The sequence below is a fragment of the Dermacentor andersoni genome, chromosome 11 (assembly GCF_023375885.2).
Source record: "Dermacentor andersoni chromosome 11, qqDerAnde1_hic_scaffold, whole genome shotgun sequence".
Lineage (NCBI taxonomy): Eukaryota > Metazoa > Arthropoda > Arachnida > Ixodida > Ixodidae > Dermacentor > Dermacentor andersoni.
In genome coordinates this window covers 37,770,545-37,795,437 of record NC_092824.1, presented here as the reverse complement: position 1 = coordinate 37,795,437, position 24,893 = coordinate 37,770,545, and positions in this window count along the sequence as shown.

The window sequence follows — 24,893 nt, the reverse complement described above, 5'->3', positions numbered from 1 at the left end:
CGTTAATATCAATGTTCCAACTATACTACAGAATATTGTCTAATATCAATTTTGTGATGGTGAGCAAAGCAACAACTTGTAATATAACCTGTTGATCTTTTAGTTTCGCTTTCAAAATTAAGTATGATATCACATACGTTCATTTGACAGTGTCCTAGTTCCAGCACCCAACGAGATAGAGCAAACCGTGGGTGATGTGTTTGCTGGGCTTTCGAGCCAAACCGACTGCAGCTGATTCGCGCCACTGGAAACCGAACAGCTTATTAAATAAACTGCCAGGGTTTTCGTCCTCTCATGGCTCGCCATCGACGTCGCACGACTGGAGGGACTAAAGAGCGCGGCGCGCTTCCACTGCAACAGATGGCTCCTCTGTGCGCGGATAGAGCTAGGGAGAAACGCGACACTGCAGCTCTCGGCGTTGTCGAAACAAAAAAGCGCTCTCACTCAGCGCGGTACCGTTATCAACGACGGAGTTATGCATATGGATTGCAATGAATCTCACTGGGTTACATACGTAGCATGAAGAGGGTCATGTTTCTTATTACGTTCCTCATGTGCGATAAGGAAGCGTGCAGTTTCTACGCATAGGGATAATTGCAGGCTGCCTTGTTAGCAAAACAGGCACCGCTCACGATTTCCCAGTGGAAGAATGCAAGCCATGGGATTCGGTGGTGGTTTTATTTCAGTTATAATCCCGCTACAAACGCATGAAAAAGATTGAAAGCAAATCAAGAGAGTAAGATCAAATGAAACGCAAGGAACGGAATCACGTGCACACAAAAAAGAAGCATAAACAAAGAAAGAAGAAACTTGGGCAATACACCAATTTGTGGAGGTTGCCGCCATCTGGGGATCCCAGAGCCGTCTATCGTCCGGTGCCATGTTGGTACATGAGATCACGATGGAGATTGCAAAGTGAACGTGCTGTTGACGAGCAGCAAGTCTTCGTCTTTTCTTAAGAGGTTTCGACATGCCTTTGCAATTAGAGAACTTCGTAGCGTGTCGTTACTAAGCTTTGACTATTAAACGGCGACGGGTCTAGAGGCCGTGTCACAGCGCTGCCCACGATCTAAATAGGAGTCCAGTCAAGTCTGGAAGTTGTTGCAACGTAACTACGTGCTTTCGGCTGTGTCTAGCCTTGTCCGTGTCTAGCCTTGTATTATATCAAAGCATCCCCCAGGTGACACTCCAAGGTGTCAGCGTGTGCCATGCGGGGTGCCGCACCGGCGAGTGTTTTGATCCAGGTAAGTGGCGAAACTCTGATGAAACAGGCTTTGCTAGCTTTGGTGGTCCTAATTTTTGCGGTACACTTTTCTAAACAGTGTTTGCCTGGTACCCAGGCATGACGCTTTACAAAATGAAGAACTGCATAAACACTCGAGCAGAAGGGCTGCGAACATGTACTCAATAAAACGACTAGGTGTCAGTGGCCGCGAACATACGGCTATCAACCACACGCACGCGACGCGTTGAAAGAATTCATTAAAGGCGGAACCTATGGCGCAATTCCAGGCGCGAGTTAGGCGAGGACGGTGGGACGCGGGCGTCATTTAGCGCGTGCCCAGCATGACCCGTCACGAAATCGCGCCTCTGCGTGCGGCTGCTCGGAGTAGAAAAAAAAAACGCTTCGGGCTGCGCGTCCGCCAATCAGAGTTCAGGTAAGTCACGTGGCATTTGGTCACATGGCATTTTGGCTTTTGGTTTTGCCGCCAGATGGCCCTGCTCTCTGCGCATGTAGAAGGAACCTCCTTGGCGCAATTTTTTTTTCTCGGCAGAACTGGCGCGTGCGTGTTGGTTCGCGCATCGTGTTCACCTAAAATGGACAAACCAACCTTCAACGAGGCGCTAATAACTGAAGTGAAGAAGCGTAGCAATTACAAGAACAACATCAAACGTGACCAGGCTTGGCGAGCTATAGGAGATACCCTCAGCATACACGGTATAGCAGATGCCCTCAGCATCCCCCTTAATAGTAGCAATCGCCTCTTCTGCTCGGTAGTAAGCGGCGCACACTCTATTTTCTATCTGAAGTTGTAAACAAGCAGCGGCCTCTCAGCATGACGCGGGCGTTCGCCGCGCGTCAGGTTGTTCGCTCGCGGAAAACGCGCCATGCGGTTCCAACTTAAGGCCTCGACGGCGCCTGTCTTTGCAGCAGCAACTTTATTTTGTGAAGAATTAGACTTAGAAGAATCAGAAGAATTGAGACTGATTACCGAGACTGATCGAGATTTTTATGCGAAGCATATTACTAGAGCTCAACCCAGCTCCTCAGGCGCGGCGGAGTCGCCTTTAATACCACGTGACACCGTGACGTCACGACAGAGAGAAACGGGGCTCCAACTCGCGCCGTCGCTCGCGGCGTCGCGGCGGTATATAAGCAGCTGCGCTTTTTCTAGGTGGCTTTGGCTCAACTGTTGCAAGATGGGCTGGGTGGGAATCGAACCATGGTCTCCGGAGTGTGAGACGGAGACGCTACCACTGAGCCACGAGTACGATGCTTCGAAGCGGTACAAAAGCGCCTCTAGTGAATGCGGTGTTGCCTTAGAAACTAGCTGTTTCTAAGGCTCAGGCGTGCGTCGCTTGCTCAGGCGCACATTTCGTTGCCGCACCGAACGCTGCGTTGCTCGACGCTCACCGCGTCCAATGCGGGGCGCGTAGTCGCTGCGCCGTAGCCCATTGTCTTACCCCCGTATTCAGAAATGCAACTCAAGTCGAAACCCATGCTTGACTTGATTTAGATGACGCCTGGCGTTAACATGCCCAAAGACGCTCACTGCGTTTCTTTCGGCGCGGTCATGATAGGCGCCACTTACATCAAGTCAAGCATGGGCTCCAACTTAAGTTGCATTTCTGAATACGGGGGTTACACCCCTTGGCGGGTCGACGGGAACGCTGTCGCGTTCCACTCTTGAAGGCGAAGCAGAGTAACGCATGAGTTGTTTCTTCGTCTAGCCGAACCAAATATAGCCAAGCAACAGCAGTTCACCAGGCTAAACAGTGGTTCAACAACTAAAATAAAGGCTAGTATGCTTCGCATCCTGGGCTTAACCTTAGCTAAGCCACAGCCATTTCTTAAGTATTACCGCCGAGACCAAGCAGCACCGATTGGAGGGCCGTTAAAGCTGGAACCGCATGGCGCGTTTTTCGCGAACGAAAAACGTGACTCGCGGCAAACGCCCGCGTAGCCGCCGACGCCCAAGCACCCACACGAAAAAAAGGGAGCACTGCACCCACACGCTGCAGTCGTTGTCCTTCCATGGGAATGATGGGAAGTACATAAATTTGTCTCATCTTCGTGCTTGTGGATTCAAACGTTCTTGTGGCTTTGTATATTACGCTATATAAATCTTATTTTCGTATATTTCAGCGCAGTCTATATTCTTCGAAGTGCAGAAGACGCCGGGAACGCGTACAATTGCTATTAATTGCAACGATTGAGCTTGTCCAGGTGGCCAAGTCGAAACGCGCCAAGCGTCTCTAGGCACTGGTATGCCCGCGATAAATTCATAAGGGCGTTTCGTTCGCTTGTCGATACATGCCTCCGTGGCTTAATGGTTTCAATATCAGGCTTCTGTGCTAGAATCCCTGTGTTCGAATCCAGCCGTCGAGCAATTTTAATGATGTTTATTTAATTATTTATTTCGCAATACACTGTTGAAAATGACGAGTTTACAAAGTCACAAAGCCGTTTGAAGCCAAAAAGACGAAGTTTAGGCAAATCTATGTACTTCCCATAATTCCCATGCTGGGACAAGCGCTCCCATTGCAGCTCCCGTAGACACTAGCGCCAGAGTTCCCTCTAGTAATTTTTGTAGGAAACTCAATGCTCCCAACGACATGAATTGTCTCTGTTACCGCATATATAATATGCCCTTAAACTTACAGAACACTACAATAAAAATAATCTTAGTGTAATTATACAGCGACATTTTTGTCCGAAGTGTATTTATCAAGCTTAATTTCAAGCAGCAAGATTGTGTGCAAAACTGCGACTATGTACCTTCCGCATGCTGAGAGGCCGCTGTTTCTTTACAACTTCACATAGAAAATAGAGTGTCGGCCGCTTACTACCAAGAGGCGATTGCTACTATTAAGGGGGATGCTGAGGGCATCTGCTATACCATCTCCGCTGAGGGTATCTGCTATTGGCGGCGAGGAGTTACGGAGTCACCATCTATCGGAAGCGCCTCGCTGGCGTAGTATGAGGGATCACGTGGCGTGCTCCTCATAGGTTTTGCTGTCAGCGCTCACCGAAAACACCACGCGCGAGCTCTCCCGGACATATCTGTAAGTACTTTCGAAACGAGAGAAGTTTTTTACTGTCTAAATAATAATCTTGGGCAAACTGAAAGCACACAATCGTTTACAGACGCTATCTCTTTACCGAATACGTACAGTGAACGCCACTGCGCGCGGTCGCCGCGATGGAGTCTCCCGAACCGGCTTCTTGCGTGAAAGGTAGGTAAACGCTGAGAGCAAACTATGTGAAATATGTTCTTATAGTGTTTGTATAACTAAATGGAGCGTAATAGAACGAAGCCTCAATGCAGTGATCGAGCAGATTCGCAGCAACCGACTGCGCGTCTGCATGCTTGTCCGCGCACTGTTTCGCTTTCTCCGCGCGCGCGTTTTCGCACCGCGCCATGAGCTTTAGGCTGCAGAATATGAGCATTTGACAGTATAAAAGCAACCATTGTTGCGTGGGCGCCATCACAGCTGTTCAAAAATAATTTCAGTGTAGAGACTTCGACGCCTACGGGGACTGTGATGTGCCGTCGCGACGATTCAATCTTTTTTTCTTCTAAATTCTGTGACCTTTCAATATTATTTCTCGAGTTGCGTCGCAGTGTACGTTTATCAGTGTTCTCAGCGTGCAATTTCCCGTTGCTCCTTTTTTGTAATCCAGTACATTAATTCCTAACACAAACATGACCATATGCCATGCTTTTTTTAAATGTGCTTCTTACCGCTGCCTTTCCACTCCACTGAACTTGCCAGTATCTATAGCATCGACAAGTTCATAGACAAAACCGTCATGACATTAGTCGGGCAGCGGACTCGGGCGAGCGTCTCAGTGCGCGTTTTCAGAACATCGCAGACCGGGCGCCGTAGCAGAAATCTTCCTCGCGTCTGTGCTAGCTGCACACCCGAGTTGTAGCCGATGACTGTTTGCCGGTTTTATGTTTCGCGAGCCAAGCTTCACGCAGCTTCTTGTCCTGCAGCTACGTGTGAATAAGGCTGACACCGACCTCCGTTACGTGCGTCCGGCCCTGTGGCACCGAGCAGTAGCCTACCATGTTGCGCGCCTTCAAAGGCAGCCACTACCTATTGTAGTGCTTTCAAGCGTTGTAAAGGAGACAGTCGAAGCGGGATAATTTCGCCACTAAATGAGGATCGCAGCGTACGAAAGAATTTAAACTCGTTTTCAGCTCGCTTCGGCGCTCCCGAAGCAGCCGACGCGGCCGCTACGTCCACGTGATCCCTCCTGGCACGTCACGCGGACGGTGGCGCCAGCTTTTCCAGTGGTGGAGCTCGAGGCCAATAGCTCGCCAAGCCTGGTCACGTTTGATGTTGTTCTTGTAATTGCGGTCGCGTACGTCCCACAGGACGCGACACTTTTCCATTTCAGTTATTACAACCTCGTTGAAGGTTGCTTTGCTCATTTTAGGTGAACACGATGCGCAAGCGAAATCACGGTTGCACGTGCTTTCGTCGACGCACGCGCCAGTTCTGCCGAGAAAAAAAAATGCGCCAGAGAGGTTCCGTCGAGATGCGCAGAGAGCAGGGCCATCTGGTGGCAAGACCAAAAACCAAAATGCCATGTGACCAAATGTCACTTGACTTGCCTGAACTCTGATTGGCGGACGCGCCGCACGACGCGTTTTTTTTTTTTTTTTTCTACTCCGAGCAGCAGCACGCGGCGGCGCGATTTCGTGACGGATCATGCTGGCCACGCGTCAAAATGACGCGTGCGTCCCAGCATCCGCGCGTCAATCGAGCCTGAAATTGCGCCATGTGGTTCCGCCTTTACTTGAGGGACGCTGACGTGTACGTGCAAGACCACCTTTGTCGAAGACAAATCGGGTGCGGTGTGTAGCGTCTGTGACCAGCTCCGGTCCCTATCGAATGTTGCCAGTGTGCCGCGTCCCGTGCGTGAGCCGGTCCGGGAGTGAGTGTTCCCCCGCGAGAACGTGAGGTCGTTCTTCCTCTGCGCCCCATGCACTGGAAATATGCTTCACTTCGAGTTAGATAATCATCAAGCATGTTGTTTGGCACAGTTCTCTATTTCTTTCCCCCTCTCATGTCTTGAATGCTTACGACATACGTTCTTTGAAGCAGTCATTCGTGCGGTGAATATCAGTCTGCTTTGTGAACTAACCTAGAAGCTTCCTTTCAACCAATAACATCTTTAACAGTGTCAATGTATGGCTCTGGGTTAAGAAATACTCCGCCGCAATTTCAACTCAAGCCAATTGTAGTGTTTTTGTTTTTGGTGTAGCGGCATTTATTTAGTTCTGTTTTATTTACTTAATTGAGGTATTGTGTTATAGATTAGTTTATTTATATTTGCCGTATTGCACTTTATGTTAATAGTTCCATTCATCACAGTCTACCTATTACCTGGTCCCTTTCCGCCCACCTAGCTGAAGCCCACCCTCATTGCCGGCCGCCGTTCAGGTGTCAGCAAATCTAGCCAGACAGTTACAGGGTGGCCAGGACTGATCTCCCTTAGTTTCCCACTTCCCAATTTTTCTTAATATAAATAATGAATGGATACTACTACTGTTCTGACGAAGCAAGCTTGCATTGGAGCATTGTTGTGACTACCGTAAGCAACATGCTGTTCGTCGCGCGCAAGAGTACAGTACGAGAACCCCGCTCGGAAGTTAGTCGGAGGACAATTCCCACGCGATGCTGGGGCCTATTGCATTTCCCGTAACGGGCTCCCTGGGTCGGAGAAAAAAGCGCGACGAAAGGAAGCAACCGTTGTCACTCCAGGAGTGGACCAGACGACGCGAAGGACTCGTGGACATTTTCCGGAAGAAAGCCGCCACAAACTGCTGGCTGCCCTCTACTGAGAAACAGCGGAAAACACAGGTTGGGAGTAAAGAAAGATCCTCGTTTCCACGGCCAGACCCTCTCTCCGCCTTTGCGCCCGCTCTAATTTAGGGGGGGGGGGGGGGGGGGGCGGTCGCCGGTTCGATATCCAGTCTGTGATAGTGTAGTATGTGCTTCTTCATTGGCTGTCGTCCTGGTGGGTGGTGACCTGTGTATGACTGGCTGCACCCAGAAGAGAGTGCTTGAACACAGGTGTTGTATTTGCGGTTCGGAACGAAAACAAGCTGCTCTGGGCCATGAAAGCGAGGTAATTCCAGACGCTTGTTGCTATACACTTCACACTTTTTCTGTTTTTTCCGATTCAACCATCAAAATAAGTTTTGTGCAAGTGCCACTAAATCTGCTAGTTATCGTTTTCCTAACTTCTGAGCTATAACTCACCTTTGCGCTACTGGATGCTTGTTCCACGAGTCTGCGGCACTGTCCCCGGCAAAAGCGGTGCCACGTTCCAATCTGTTTCAGGCAGCTACTTCGATACCTCGTAGATTGAAGGCTGGGGGCCTGCACGCTAAGGTTTCTCTACTGACAAGTCTCTGTTCGCTACCTAAGGAAAGTAGTTTTTATTCACTTCCACTGACATACCAGCCTATTCACCATTCAGGTACCTTTAAATTTATTGTAGCGTGAACTATGCAACCAGTGTGAGTTTTCTTATATTGATCTATTTTTCTTACCCGATGTTGCTGTTTACCGAACGGTAATATTTCAGCCACAAATGCTTGGAATGGTATCGTCTTAAAGGTACAAAAAACAACTTGACTGGCAAAGCTTGGTCACGTGGTGCTGCTGAGCACAAGGTCGGGGGATCGATTCCCTACCGCAGCTGTCGCACTCAGACGTAGTGAAATGCAGGAACGTTCATGAGCCTTGTTTTCGGTCAAAGTTAAACCGGATCCCTCCACTACGACAGTTAGCTGAACCAACTAAATTACTGGGACGGTAAACACCACAAATGAATATAAGCCACTAAGCACATACTTGCGCTCCAAGAAGTAAAGAAATACAGGAATCCCATACAAAAATGCATACATACTTTCTTTAGACTTCTTTCCAACTTTCTATCAACTTTATTAACATCCTATGTACTTTTACTTCCTATTAACGCTTGTTACAAGAAAGTTGGTGGGATTTGTATTGACTTTCGTTTGAAGAAAGTTTGTTAAAAGAAAGTTTAAAGGAAGTTGGTAGGCTTTGTATTGACTTTCGCTTGAAGAAAGTTTGTTAAAAGAATGTTTAAAGGAAGTTGGTAGGCTTCGTATTTACTTTCGTTTGAAGAAAGTTTGTAAAAAGAAAGTTTAAAGGAAGTTGATAGGCTTTGTATTTACTTTCGTTTGAAGAAAGTTTGTTAAAATAAAGTTTTTAAAAAGTTAGTAGGCTCTGTTTTTACTTTTGTTTGAAGAAAGTTTGTTAAAAGAAAGTTTTAAAAAAGTTGTTAGGCTGTGTTTTTACTTTTGTTTGAAGAAAGTTTGTTACAAGAAAGTTTTAGAAAAGTTGGTAGGCTCTGTTCTTACTTTCGTTTGAAAAAAGTTGGTTTAAAGAAAGTTTAAAGATTGTTGGTTGACAGTTTTTACTTTTGTTTGATGTGCACATGCTCATTCATATGTAAAACAAAGAAGCAGTTCAACATGACAGATCAGGAATAGAATAATGACTATGAATATACCAGAGCGCCTTAGTGATAATTTCTTCCTGCAGTTTAAAAGAAAGTGACGAGACAGAATAGTTACTGCTGTAAAGCAAAAGGCAAAGAAATCCTTGTTGTACGAACTAATGAGGTGATCAAGTCAAACCTGCTAATTGGCAATTTAAAGCAGAATCACGATGATTGATTTTTCATTAATTCACAGTTATCTTGCAGTGGTGCATGCATGTCCTAATTATATACTGATTATCGTTCTAATTATAATACTCATCCTTTAATGATTTGAACACTATATATAATGCTTAACAGTGGTTAGGGAAACAATAATTCATTTGCATTAATTAGTTCCAGGTTATTCAAGATAGCACCACTTCAATTATAGAAATACTATTTTAATAAACCAAAGAAATGTCCTGGGATATAATTTTGGAATCTCTATGGGGCAGTGAACCTAGGGCCTGCAAAGATAATCATCATGATCAGCAGCAGCAGGCTGTTTTATGTCCACTGCAGGACGAAGGCCTCTCCCTGCGATGTAGCGCCTCTAAATTTCCTAATTTCGTCGCGCCACCTAGTCTTCTACCGTCCTCTACTGCACTTCCCTTCTCTTGGTATCCATTCTGTCACCCTAATGGTCCAACCGTTATCTAACCTGCGCATCACATGACCTGCCCAGCGCCACTTTTTTCTATTAATGTCTATTAGAATATCGTCTATACCCGTTTGCTCTCTGATCCAAACAATCAATTTCTCCAAAACCATCCCCCTCCAATAAGGAAATTATTTCGTGGAAAAGCCATGCTTCTATCTCCCTTGTGTTATGCAAGCATACTGCTACACATGAGCACTCATGCTAAGCACTTGCTGTGGGAACCATCAGAAATTGCATACATGACTGCAAGGTGTATCACTGTGTACATGGGCTGACTAGCTTAAAGCTTAACATGTGGTATGGAAAGCCACAGTTATAGTGGCCATTGCAATGCGTTTTTCCTCAGAGTTAGCAGAGCAGAGTAATTGGGGCACCGTAAATCAGCTGGTTGCCTGCACTTGCTTCAGTACAGACAATTATTCATCACCACGTAATAAAAGTGAGCATTACAGCCTTTATGCGTTTTCTGCAGAGCGATCATAATGACCATATAACAGCAACACAGGATAGCACAAGATTACGTAAACAGCAGAAAAGAAAAGGCATGAGAAGTTTATCACTAACACTAAATAATCACCAAGAAGCAACTTTAAACTTGTTTAGATCCATAGTCCGTATACAAGCCATTTCATTGAACAAATCTCACACTGAAAGAAGAGAGCCCATAAGTAGGTACTTATCATGCACTCCCAAATACGTTCAATTCATACTGGACCAAATCGACTCCTTTCATCTCACCGCATTCCTTGTCACAACACGGTCACATAAATGCAGTTTTGTTGCAAAATGCACCACATGGCTGGAGCTACCCTCCTGTCTCGTTAGTCACCTAAACATACACAAACTGTTTTTACAGGTCGCTTGCTAACTTATTCCAAGATGCAGTACCATTTTTTTGCACGCACGTGTGTTCAGCTACTAGAGTTTTTTCCGTACTAGCTTACTTACCAGTTGCAGTGCAATGTTGTTTGTGGGAGTTGTATCCCATCATGCATTCTGCCTTTCATGATCGTATATTTGATTATACTACCCCTCTATTTTCTGTTGTATGCCCCAAAGGTACAAAAAATAATTGGACAAGTTAATAATTTGACATCCTTGGAGGTAATAGTCCCTTGTAAGGAGATCTCCACATATATCTGCATATAACGTGCACAAGTTGACCGAAACGTGATTTCTGATGCTGCAGCAAGACCATGACTGCCATGATAACTTTTCCTCTGTTGTGAGGCATATATCAGCTAATATTAAAGGATGTTGATCCTGTATGTGCACGTGCCGAAAAATGAATGTCACACAAGAAAGGAATTTGATGTCTCATGACCAAACCAAACAAACCCTCCTTTCCCAGAGAAAAACTGGTGTTGATAACCAAAGAATTCATGTGCTCACAAATGTATGTCCAAGAAAACTATTGCTTAAGGAATGGTACAGTCCAAGCAGTATCATTTATTCATCACAAAAGAACATATAGTACAAGCGTTCCACATTGTTGCAACGCCTACTCATATACTAATGCACTTAAGCATTCAATCACATATCATGTGACAATGTGCAAATACAGAAACAAAGGTACAAATATTCAGAATGTGTATATACTCTTGTAAGAACCCTGAGTTTGAGGCACATAAAAAGAAACTTCTCCAAACAAAACAATGGTCTGTACCAGACCAAGCATGGAATAAGTAGCCGAATTTGCAGAAAGTTCACATGGGAATGTGATGGTGGAGCAGTACCTGCACACATTGTATACTTTCTCGCAAAAGGCAAACCTCTGGCAGTCTTCATTTGCAAAATATAGAGGCTCTCGAACACTTACTGAGAACAATAAAATTTGCCAGCTGCCAAATAAAGCAATCAAGGTCAGCATATTCTTCTTTTCTGCCAAACAAAAAGTCTGAAATATTGCTGCTGATCAGTAATGCCATTTTCTATGCATCCCACCATCCTTGAAGCCCTTCAATGACGCAGTGACCTAGCTATGGTGTGTCAAAAGCTTTACACAAACATGTGAACAAGTCAAAGTGCATAGAAGTTCTACTGAAAGGAAAAGCCGCACCATAAGGAATACATACACCAATCAGGTTCCATTTTAGAAATCATCACCACACACCAGCTTGCACATGAACAGGCAAGTACAGTTATGCAGCATACAAAGCCTCAAGCCAACTTGCACATCATACATTCAAGATAAAAACAATATTGCGCATAAAAAGATTTGTTTTATAATAAGTCCAACTTAACAAGAATCTGCAATATAAGGCAGCACCTTTTTGCAAGCAAACATTTTATTGTGAAATTTTTTTTTGCCGTTTCAGGTACAGATTCACTTGCACATGACTGTACCAGATTATCTGCCCTGACATGCTGTGCATACAACTGAGACGTAGTGCAATGGTATCACTTTTGTTTGTATATGCGCAGTGGTTATCAGGAATGGAGGCATTGTTTTGGCAATAAGAACAAGCTTAGCAAAAAGTGTTTCCCATATCATCCGGGCATATTTTAGCAGAGCACCATCATCAATTTTGCTTTCCTATAAGCAGTTGATCAATACTGCAACATGGTGCTACTGCCTAGGCACCCGGTTGGCTTGGATTGTAGAGCAGCTCAACACAAAGATGGTGCTTTTGGCTTCAATCCTCAGACCAGAAAGACATTTTCTCACCACTATGAAGCTTAAACTTCGAGGAATCTCAATTTTATCTTATAGCCAGGGTCGACAACCACTTGCACTTGTGGATGTGGTAGCACAAAGCTACCATAAAGTGTGGCGGTCAGATTGCTATAAAAAGCGTAAGTAAAAAAAAAATGTGAGAGACTCCTACAAGATAACAACAAAGCACTTATGTGCAACTATCTTCTCTCCACAATGTAAAGCACATTACTGTAGAGATTAACAATGAAAAGAAAAACAATGCTGTAGTACCATCCCTACATGCAATTTCCACTTCTGCATGCTATTGGCCATTACTTGTGCTACTATTTGTGCTCAGCACAGCGCGGCACTTAGCCGACGCGATTGACAACGGACTAGGTAAGCGCGCTGTGTCTCTCGGTGTCAATCGAAAAAGGCAGTCGTCGTGATAACTGCATATGATTTTATCACTTGCCGCTATCTGTAAGAGCTTCGAAAATTCCAAACGCTCCCAGAATCGTGGTATGTTCAATTAGACGTGAAGTGAGAGGACGCTTATAATGGTTTGTTCACCAGCCCATGATTCCAAGCCTATACGGAGCGCGCTTATCGTACGTTTTGTGTGTTCTAATTTATTCAGCTTGGCAGTCTACTGTGTACGGAACGCTGTTGAAATAAGGAATCACATAACAGAAGGCGTCATTTACTGGATCAGTCTTATCCCCCTTCCTCTTTAATTTAGCGATGATCCGATTACTGGAACAACTTAATCGGATTCCAGATCTACACCACAGTCTGTATGCCGATGACATCACCCTGTGGGTGGTTAAAGGTAGCGATGGAGATATAGAAACCATGCTGCAACAAGCTGTAGACATGGTTGAAAAGTACGTTACCGACAAAGGCCTCGCCTGCTCCCCGCAAAAATCAGAACTCTTCCTACTCAGAGCCCCTACAAACCGCAAATCCGACACTGCGCCACCCCCAGAAAGCACTGTGCAAGCCGCAGGAGGCGTGATCCCGGTGGTGACCACCATCCGTGTACTAGGCCTCTTCATGCAAGTTCACGGGCGCAACGGCAACACAATTCATAAACTGGAAGCATGCGTTCAGCAGATGATGCGACTCATTTCAAGAATTGCCAACCGACACTCTGGCATGAAAGAAGCCAACCTCATAAGGTTGGTACAAGCCTTCGTTCTCAGCCGCATCACCTACATCACCCCGTACCTCTGCCTCAAAGCGGCTGAGAGAGAGAAAATAGAGGGAATTATCCGGAGGGCCTATAAACAGGCTCTTGGGCTACCTATAAGAACGGCCAACGTTAAATTGCTAGCCCTAGGTGTGCACAACACCCTCGATGAACTTGTAGAAGCGCACCTTATATCTCAATACGAAAGGCTAGCTCAGAGTGCCGCCGGGTGAAACATCCTCGAGAATCTCGGCATCAACTACGAGTCGATGCAAAGCATTAAAGTAGACATTCCTCACGATCAGAGGCACCATCTCAAAATTCATCCACTCCCTCAAAACATGCACCCCAAATTCCACAAGGAAAGAAGGGCCGAGCGGTCCAAAGCCCTCCATCAGAAATTCCACGTCTTCAAAGACGTAGTCTATGTCGACGAAGCAGAATACATAATACGGCAACTGTATGTCCCTTGCAGTGGTGGACTCCTCAGGTCAAATACGCGCTGGTGGTTCAGTTCGCACCAGAAGCTCCGAAACAGCGGAAGAGGCGGCTATCGCTCTGGCAATAGCCTCCACACATTGTCATTACATTATTGGCGTTTCCAGAGCAGCAGTACGCAATTTGCGAAAGGTCGGGTCTCGACTCCCGTAAAACACATACTAGACACCAACCAACACCCACGACCAATTCAGATCATTTGGGCACCAGCACACCCCTCCCTACCCGGCAACGATGCCGCCCACACCGCCGCTCGAGGACTCGCCAACCGAGCACCCGAACGGCTCACACTAGGATCAGAGAGGGATCGCATGGTCAATTACCAGGAAATAACTCAGCACTACAGGTTAGCCAGGGCAGTGTACCCGCCAGCACACAAATTGTTTAACAAGCGACAAGAAGTAGCTGGGAGACGACTTCAGACGAACACCTACCCCAACCCCGTAGCCTATCACTACTACTACCCGGACCAATACCCTAATACATGTAAGCATTGTAAGCAAAAAGCGGATCTATTCCATATTATGCGGTCGTGCCCAGCCGAAAATCACACAAATCACGAAATAAATAATACTGAGCAGTGGGAGGCCGTGTTGCTCAGCTCCAACCCTGACCTGCAAGCCAAGGTCATCGAGAGAGCTGAAGAAGCCGCCCGGGCCCAGGGGCTCGTGGCTGCCTAACAACAAGGTCATCCGTCAATACCTTGTTCTTAAACGAAGTCTTTACTCACTCACTCACTTACTGGCGGTATGCTTTCGTTATAAATAAGCCGCGTGCTTCACAGTCTTTCGCCTGTGAGTAATCTGCGGCCATTGAAGTTACATGCAGTGCCAGTGCTAGTTAGAAACTTTGCCAATGGCATTCAGCTGCATGCTGCAAGAAGTCAGTTGGAAGCGTTATCTTGAACTTACTGAAAAAGCACGAGAAATTCATGTTTTATGCTGAATAAGGTATAAACCCCATATAAGCGGTCTTGAGCTCGACAGCGACAAGCGATGCGATGGAGATGGCTGTTGCGTACGCTCGTCGCCTACAAATCATGTTCCGTGCAAAGGACGAATTTGAGCGACGTCTCGCAGGTGTTGCCGGTATGAAGGCAGCAAATATGTGTTGAAACTAGGGTGACGCATTCTTTAGCATCTTAAGTTGATGTAGTTTAATGTAAAAAGCAGCATAAAATATTTCTGAAGGTCTTGCAGTAGGTTTCTTTTCCTTGCTCGTATAAAAAATACAAATTGCTCATTCCGTGCGACAATCGGTAGTATTTGAGTGATGTACATCCCGCTGCGGCTTTGCGCCATTGGCTAGTCTATAATAGGACTTTCGCGCGATGAGCGACGAATTCTAGATTTTCGAAACCGAGCGATCTTCGCAATCGATGGCCTGTTTTGTCGCTCGAAGCCGTTGCGCACAATATCGGTCTCATGGGGTTAACCCTAACACTGAACAGTTTTTGCTAAATAATTGAAATTATGTGAGTATATGTCTGATTTAAGGTCTCCTGTTGCGGCTTTCGAATAATAATAATAATATTTGGGGTTTTACGTGCCAAAACCACTTTCTGATTATGAGGCACGCCGTAGTGGAGGACTCCGGAAATTTTGATCACCTGGGGTTCTTTAACGTGCACCTAAATCTAAGCACACGGGTGTTTTCGCATTTCGCCCCCATCGAAATGCGGCCGCCGTGGCCGGGATTCGATCCCGCGACCTCGTGCTCAGCAGCCCAACACCATAGCCACTGAGCAACCACGGCGGGTGCGGCTTTCGAGCACGGTGCACATCTGAAAGGGTGCTTATGAATACGAACTCTGTGAATTGCCAAGCAGCGAATTATGCATAGGCATCGAATATAACAGCTGCTGTTATATTATATTATGTTATGTTTAGGTTCATAATCCCCGGCACCATTTCACTTCGGCACAATCTCCAGGGAATGTCAGTCCTCACTGTTCTCTTCACGCACTTCTGCTCTGTACATTGAGGGAATTACCTAGAATTGTTCCACGTGCTTACAAAAGGCACCCATGCACTTCACATGCATGTTTTAAGATTGGCAGTTGAGGTTGGCATAGTAGCGTTTGGGGACGGGTGACATTACATCAGGCATGCTGTGGATTGCACAATATGGTTACAGAGACTGGGTTTTTCAAGCTGGTTCTGATCAATGCTTTATGATAATTTGCACGATTGTGTTCTGATTAAAACCCCAACTGCATTATTTGCTAGGAGAAGCTAAGGCAAATTTTTTACTATTGAAAACTATCCAAAGTAGTAATATTTTTTTGTGGGCATAAAATGCTATATTAACATTGACAAACACTGCCTACACAAGATGCCCAGTGCATTGGGTAAGATGACATTGTAGACCTTGACATGCACAAATATGTCATGTGTCAATAATAAAAGCACCCACTGGATACTTTAAAACTGCAATCAAGTAATACAGGAAAGCTAAAGCGGTGCACCATGGAGCTACGGTCAATATGACTTGTAATATGTGCTGTAATATAATCTGAAGCTAATTCTATAATAACGAAAGGGAATTCTGTACCATTGTGAACATAACAAACGCCCTAGGAGTAGCATGTCAGGGCCGATGACAAAGGCACAAAGGTGCAAAACAGTAAAAAAAAAATTAGAAACACTTCCAAATACATTCCCATATTCAATTAGACTCTAGTACATACTCTTCATTAATACCAGACAAGATCATTTTACCTGAGTGACCCAGAAACATGCACTTTTGCACTTTCAAAGCATCAACCATAACATGTTCATCAGTTTCACAAACAGTCACGAAATTGACAGACTGGCAACCACCTATGCAAGAAAGAAAAGTGTCCACAACACGCAGTTTTTTTATTTTGAAATGCACTTTGGAACCAGAATTCACATCACTATTCGAGATAATATTCATTACTTGACCAAACAAGCCAGCACTTGTGACAACATAAGAATTTTTTTTTCTTCGCGACTTGTCCATTGAGCTCACACAGTATGTAAATGCACCAATTGTTGCCTTCTTGTAGGTCATGAGGCCTCCTTCTGTGCTTCCCTTTCCATACAATGCCACCGTGTCTTTTTGCACACAACTCTTTCGAAGGCTGTAACCCTTAAGTAGGGACTTGACAAAAGATTGAAAGTACTCGCTCTTCCATGCATTATTCATAGGCACAACTTGTTGAAGAGATCTTAATATAGCAAACTTCTCAATAATCTGCATATGGGCATACCTGGTGCCATTTACCAGGCCTCCCATTCATTGACTCAAAGGAAAGGCAGAGAAGCCCCACAGTGGCCCCCACTGATCAACATGGTCCACCATATGGACAAGGATATGAGCATTGTAGGTCATGCTCTCTTGGCCATAGAGTTCCTGATAGTCCTTCAGAAACTTCACCATGAGCCGCTTAACTTTCATAATCTTATCCATAGGAATGGATGACTGCAAGCAAAAGTGCATGATGCAACAAACTTCATCCAGTTCTTATAGTATCTGCTGGGTAAAAAACCCTTCAATACCACTGGAGAGAAAAAAAGAAGGCAATCTTTCCACTCAGATGCCTTCCAGTACTTCATTTCCAGGAGTGACCGCGGCAGTCTTGTTGTCTCCCACACAGGAGTCAGTTGGCTCAACCTGGCACTGATCTCTTGCAGGTGCGATCCAAGACTAAATTCGTTCTGCCTCTTGTGGCTGAACCACATAAAGGCTGTGGTGCGAACAAATCCATTGCAGACAGCATGCATATAATCTACAACAAATGTGCTTGGAAACTGTATGAATGCCATGAAAAACAGTACATTCGCACCTTTGATGCCACAAGACGGCTCCCCGCTCCTGTGTGCCTCATCAATATGCCTAGCAAAGCTCTTTTGCGTCCTCTGCTTTGGTGCAGGCTCTTGAATTGGGTAAATGCGAGCATGGCCTCGTCCTCTTTGGACAACCTGACCACTTTGCTCGCACCACGCACAGCCATGAGACCCATTAAATTGTGTCATATTCATGACCATGCAGCGCGCCACAGTGTCAAGAGTGCAAGGGCCCGGATAAACACGACATGTTTCTGTCATTCCAGACTCGCTTGTCCAGGAGATGCCCTCAGAGGAGAGGCGGTTCATCGTTTCCACAAATGGCTTAAGAAAGGCATTCATGTGTGGCTTGCCGTTTCCAAACCATAAGCCAAAAAGCAAAAGCTTGCGCACTCTTTCTTTGAAGGGTAGCTCATTCACCTGCAACAGCAGGGGCCATACACTATGTCCAGATGACTGGAACAATGGCACACCATCTGTGTTCCATGTTAATGATATGTCTTTGTCGGTGATAGGCAAAGTGTTATAGGCTGTGCTCTCAGTGATGTCCTTGACATTATAAGATGCACCTCTTCGGTTCTGCAATAACTTGCCGCTTAAAAGTATGTCCTTGACTTGGGCATCAAGGTCGAGAGTAAGAAAAAAGGAACCTACGTCTAAAAGTGCAGAGATGCTGTGAACTGATGTACACTGAGGACACGTTACATTCACACTTGCACAAGGCAGTTGTGCAAGGTATTCACCACAGTCAGTGCATTAAATATGTGTGCTACGTTGACAATGAAGTGCCGAGGAGAAGTTTTTAAAAGATAGGTGCTTTGTTTTTGGGAATGGAACACCTTGAGGCATGTGGGCATCAATGACCTTCAAGAGGCTTTCTGTGGCTTCCTTAGATGAATGGTGCCGCAGGCTGTGGGCCATTACCATTATCAGAGATTGCCCCCATGACAGCTTTGATTCAGGGTACAGCAGGACATCCTGGGCAAAGAGAAAGTACAGGAGCAGTATGTTTACATCATCAACTAGCTTTTCAATAATTGTAAAATTAATGGCAACACTATCAATAGTAATTACTGGGCAAATGTGCGACAGATTGTTGACGTCCAATGACGTGATCATCGTTATGGCACATTTCTGACAGTTTTCACTACAGTTGCACAAATGAATTGCACTAAATAAAGCCGCAGCCATACCATACTCAAGGGACATCTAAACATGACAGCTGGTATGATGCTACGGCAAACTGCCTATAAAGAATCAACTAAAGGACTGCACGTACTTTGTTTAGCTAGGCTTATGAGGATCGTTCAAGTCGAAAGGATATTTTTCTTTGAGCAACAAAGTGCTCACAGAACTACCTTTTTCAACATAAGCACTTTCAATGTTGCTGCACTTGCGACTCTTTGAGCAATACACAGCTGACAGCAGTATAAGAAGTTCAACAGTCTACTGAACATGACAAACCATAGATATATATGCCCACTGCAATAGTCGTCCAACCACATTCATCCTTGTTCCAATGTTCTCATGTCATAGAGGTATTAAAGTAACAAAAACGCTACTACACAAATGCTGTATGGACTCTCCAAATTGACACAGACCTACAAGAGTTGGACAAAATTTGTCATTCAGAGCAAAGTATCTTACTACTGCTGGAAAGGGAATTCACAAACGTTTCGTGAAATGAAAGCTTTGCAGAAGTTGGAAGGTCAACGAAGGAAATCGAACACAGGATGGTCACCTCTGCGGAATGCACGAGCTTTTCCATATATTTTATAGTGCAGCTGACTACACCGGCAAGGGGCTTCAACGTGCTCGAAGGCATCAGGGATCAGTAATTAAAAGGTTGTTAAGGGCACCTCTTTATCATTAATATACCTGCACACACGAATTGACTTTTACGAATAGGCTACGAACCTGGAAACTGAAATGGTTAAATCAAGGTCAACGTGTTTTTTTGTTCCCTAACCCTAAAAATTTCCCTAACCTTAAAAGCAAAAGCTAAACAAAATCTCCGTATATGAAGTACCGCACTGATGAGACCGTATAGTAATAAACAAAATAACATTAATACTGACAAGCTCATTTCTCGTCTGTTCGGCGTCCTCGATTCCCTTGGTGCTTTCTTCGTCATCTGTCGACGAGCAGTCGTCCTGGTGCGTGTCAGCAGAATTTTGGTTCCCGTCGCTTGAGGACACAAAAGGATTTTCGCCAACGTTACTGAAGCTTTCATCGTGGCAGTTCGAATCGGCAAGTGGGCTGCTTGGTGGCGACGAATCTCGATCGCAGCACGTATTTTCTGAACGCCGTTCGTGGGCACTTCGCGAGTCCTCGTCGCTTTCCCAAGCGGACGTACCACTGCCAGCACCGCTTGCGTTGTCCAAAGTTTTCCTCCTACATTTGGTTCGGACTGGGACCTCGCAAGCGCAATCATAAAGATATTTCTTATATCTTTTTCTGCGCGGCATTTCTGGAGGTGATAATGCCAATACACACCAAGACAACGCTAACAATGCGGACTGACACAAGGCTATGCATGGCGCGGCTGTAATCTGGCTGGATGGATGGGTGGACGGATGATTGAGGCTCAACCCTTTGAATCGAGTGGCGGCGCGCGCCACCTAGTCTTGAATGGTACTATATGCCGAATGGTACTATATGAATGGTACCATAAGCAAGCATGCCTATTTACTCCTTTACTTTTGCGTTGATATTATCCACCAATCAGATAGCCTCCGTTTAGTTATTTCTACCTTTTCAAAGTCTATTTTACTTTCACTGTCTTTAAAACCCAAAGCATTGAATAGTTCCCCGTTACATTCAACTGCAGGGTGAAGTGCCCCGCACAACAAATCTATCTCCTGGTATCTGGCTCAGTACGTTTTAGTCCGCAGTACACCTGTCCTAGCTTCAAAGAACAATGAGCTTCCCTTAGAGTTGTCGTAAATATTTTCTTTGGCTATTTCTTGCTTAAACGTCCTGTATGTCTCTAAAGCTGATTTGGTTTGCATCTTTGTTTTCCACATACCCCTCTCTGTCTCCTTAACCTTTTTTCTTGACGAATGATTCCCTACCTGTCCCCCAACTGCTCCCCAAGTATTTGCTTGTCAATTTTCTAGTTCGCTTCCTCCACCTTGTGTCAACATTCCTCGTGTATAAGTAACTGAAAACCTTCCTAGCCCACCGCATTTTCCCCATTTTTCTCAATCGCTCCTCAAATGCTACCTTGCTACTAGCCTCTCTGCCCTCGAAAGACCATTTCAGATCCCCCTGCATCCCAAGATTTGGTGTCTTGCCATGTGCTCCCAAAGCGAGCATACCCACACCATGTTGCCTAGTTTCCAACTGCTGCCGGGTCTCGTGCTCTCATACATAAAACTGCATTGGCAAAAGTCAGGCCTGGAATCATTACCCCCTTCCATATCCCTCGCACTACCTCGTACCTATTGTAGTTTCACAGTGCCCTACTCTTCTTAATCGCTGTACTTCTGTTACCTTTAGTCGTTAGATATTTTTTGTACTCTGTCAGATACTCAATGTCATTATTTATCCACACCCCAAGGTGCTTGTATTTATCAACTATCTCCAGCGTGGCCTCCTGTATCTTAAGCTCGCCGCAAATGTTATCATTAAAAATCATGACTGCTGATTTTTCTTTGCTAAACTTCAAGCCTAACCTGTCTCCTTCTGTACCACACATGCCCATCAATCCCTGCAGATCTTCTGCATTGTCAGCCATTAATACAATATCATCCGCGAACTTCAGTCCTAGTAATGACTGTTCAATCAATTTTCCTTGTTTGAAAATTGATAGGTTGAAGGCGAGTCCGCTTTGCTGTATCTTGGCCTCTAAACCATGTAGGTACAGCATAAACATAAACATAAAGCCCCCGCCGAATCATTACAGGCTCCGAAACCTACTTTTCCCATTGTATAATCACCCGGTTACATTTATAGATATCTTTTAAGAAATTGGTTACTCCATCTTGCACTCCTAAAGTTTCCAGAATGCCCCACAAGCCCTCTTGAAGTACACTGTAACAGGCTCCCTTGATCTCCCAAAAAGCCAGCCATAGGGCTCTGTGTTCCTTTTCAGCTATTTCAATGCACTGTGTTAGTGAGAACATATTGTCTTCTAGCCTCTTATGCTTCCGAAACCCATTTTGTAGCTCTCCAAATATCCCCTCGTTCTCTACCCATGCCTGCAGTCTGTCCTTTATAATCTGCATAACCACCCTGTAAACCACTGACCTGTTATATTTATGTCACCTTTGTCCCCCTTTGCTGGCTTAGGCTTATGCTGGCTTACGGCGCAGCCTAGCGTAATAACCACCGTCGTTTAACCAAGCCAGTGCCAAGATTACCCACCAATAGTCGGAAAACCGTGTTGAATTCGGGCAGTTTCCAATATTTTATTCTCAACATAATATTATATCTGCAATTAATGGTCCCTTTCAAGCGTTGTTTTGCGAATAGTATTGCCATTAGAAGAAAAGTGACGTTACCGTAGTTTAGCTATATTTAGCGGAAGTGCTCAATGTTATATTAAATCCGATTCAATCCAATCCGATTGGAGTGTGCCGAAAGCGCCATATTTGCTTTGGTGTGTTCGAGTGGGGACTGCAGTTGGAGTACATTTCACCGCAGTTCCATTCTAGTCAATGTGCTGTGCAGTCATGAAGCACATTCTAGTCTTGTGGGAAGAAGAAGAGAAGTGGGACGTGTATCCCATAACGTCTATTTCGGACACAAGTATAGGACTGGAGCTGATGCGCGACCCAACCAGCACCTTGAAGCGGCTCCAGGGTGATTTCGTCCATGTGAAGTGGAATCCGACAAAGCCGGCAGCACCAGCCAAAATCTTGGCCGTCGGTAAGTACTGCAACTGCTAAAGCGAGCAAGACGTAGGCTATATATGTCAAAAAGGCACTAATCCTGCAGTGGCCGCATTCTTTGTCGAGATTTTTCTTCGTGTTTCAACGTGCATGAATGCATTTCGCTGTGGTGCAGGCAGTACTTTGGTTTTAGGGCAAACTTTAGAGCCCGCCTTGTTGCGACCACGGTGGCGAAAGACTAGTAAAAATATCGGTGCAGTTATTGGCCACCACGAAGGTGCGCGTGTGATCTGTTTGCATCTGCGACATGAAATATATTTTCGTAAGAACGCGCCTCCAGGCATGAGACGTGTCCGCATAGGGTGGCCACATGCTGCCCGTTGTCACAGGCTGTACCAAATATCTCACTTAGACAGTCCGCGCTGCCATAGCGATTTAGTTATTCCTCAAGAAAGCTGTCTTTGCATTGTTGTAGAAGGACAATTATTTGTAGTTTGCAGCGTAAGTTATATGCAATCTATGTATGATTTAGCTTGAAGTGCAGCTACGGCAGTTCAGCCGCAAGCACAATATTTTTTAAAGTTTATTTACAGAATACTGCAGGCCAACTTGTGACCCAGGCAGGAGGGAATTCGTTCATACAGTAATGCAATTAAATACGTTCAAAGAAAAGAAGTGCATATGAAACATGAAATACATTGAATCATATGAGGTACATTGAAGGATGATATAAATACATAAAAAACATTCAGCAAGCATACAGTGCAAGGGATTGAATTGAAAGGAGAGAAATATTTACAGTACCAGTTTACACAGTTTATTTTTTCATGCTAACACGCATGAAAGTACTCATGCGGTCACACGTTTATTTGAAGTGCAGTTTTTCAATGGCATGTAATATGTTATTGCACAGGAATACATCGGCTGGCAGAGAGTTCCAATCATTTATTGTTCTAGGAAAGAAGGAATATTTAAAGCAATTTGTACTCGCGAAAATAGGGGTTATCTTGTCGGAGTGATAATTTCTGGTTGCTCTAGCTGGTAGCGGCCGGAGACAGGGTGAATGACCAAGTTGTATTTCCCTTTTCCAAAGGCGGAAAAGCAATGTTGGGCGTGCTACCTTTCTTTGGGATTCTAGGGTGGTAATATTATTTTCACTAATCAATTGAGAGGGGGCGTCATGACGTCCATAACAATTATATATGTAGCGGACGGCAAGCCTGTTTGTTTTCCAGTTTCTTAATATTTTTTTTTCATGAATGGGTCCCAGACGACGGAAGCATATCCTAATCGCGACCTTACGAGTCTGTTGAATGCCAATTGTTTCACGGATGGAGGAGAATGTTTCAGCTTGTGTCTCGGTAGGCCGAGTTTACGTCGAGCAGACGCACAAACATAATCAATGTGTTGCGACCAGGTTAGACGATTGTTGATGGTTACACCCAAATATTTAAAGGAGTCTGTTTCAGAGACCATTAGCTTGCAAATGTTAAGGCATGCTGTTCTTCTCAAAATAAACCAGGCCAGAACCCAAATATGCAAGTGGTATAAATTCAGACAAGCACTACTTTTAAGAAATATCTCCAAGAAATGTGTGGCAAAACACATTAGGTTCATCTTCATCACACTAGCTCTGTACTGTACATTGGAGGCTATGAGATGCATTGCTAAATTAGAACAGCTCTATGTTAGCGAGCAAAGCATTTCAACTTTTCCTGGTACTGCACATTGTTTGGTGCAGAAGACTAGTTGACAGAGTGTCGACTGAAGGAAAGAGGGTGCTGCCTGATTCAATGCTGCATACTAGTCTTTGCTGTATATCAGAGTTAGTGAGTGTGTGTATTACTTCTCTGCATTAGTTTTACTTTTTGCCTGCTCTGGATGTTTTTGCAGTGAGAAATTGCAAAAGATATATGAGCACTTTGCAGCCATTCAAACACATTCACATCTCATTACTAGCGCATGTATATGTCGTAAGAGTTGGCTGGCTTCATTTTATTGCATTATGGCATCTACAGTCTTATGTTAACAAGTTAATAATAACCCTGTCCAAGCATGTAACCTATTAATAAAAAAACCAGAGAGGAATTTAGGATAGATGGGCGCAGTAAACTTAGGAAGTAGAAGGGACACCGATGCCAAGAGAAGCATAGGGAAAATGAACTGTTCATTTTCATTTGTTTAATGATGGTATTTCAGATTAATGAAATGGAGGAAAGATTGCTTGCTGCTGCTGGGGACCTAACTCGCAACCTTTTCATGTTTGGTGCACTGCTCCACTAATTGCGCTACGCTGGCTACCACCCAATCTACCGTTTTCTTGGGTATTTATGTACATGAAAATTGTGGCACAACTAAAGATGTCTGCGTCACCTTTGCAATGAATTTCAATGTTGATGTGATTACAATTGAAGCAGTGTATCGCCGCACCATATTGCCGCCTCCGAAAAGTGTCGCGGATGAGGCGAGTGGCCATTTAGTGTCGCTGCAACAAATGTCCTGCGT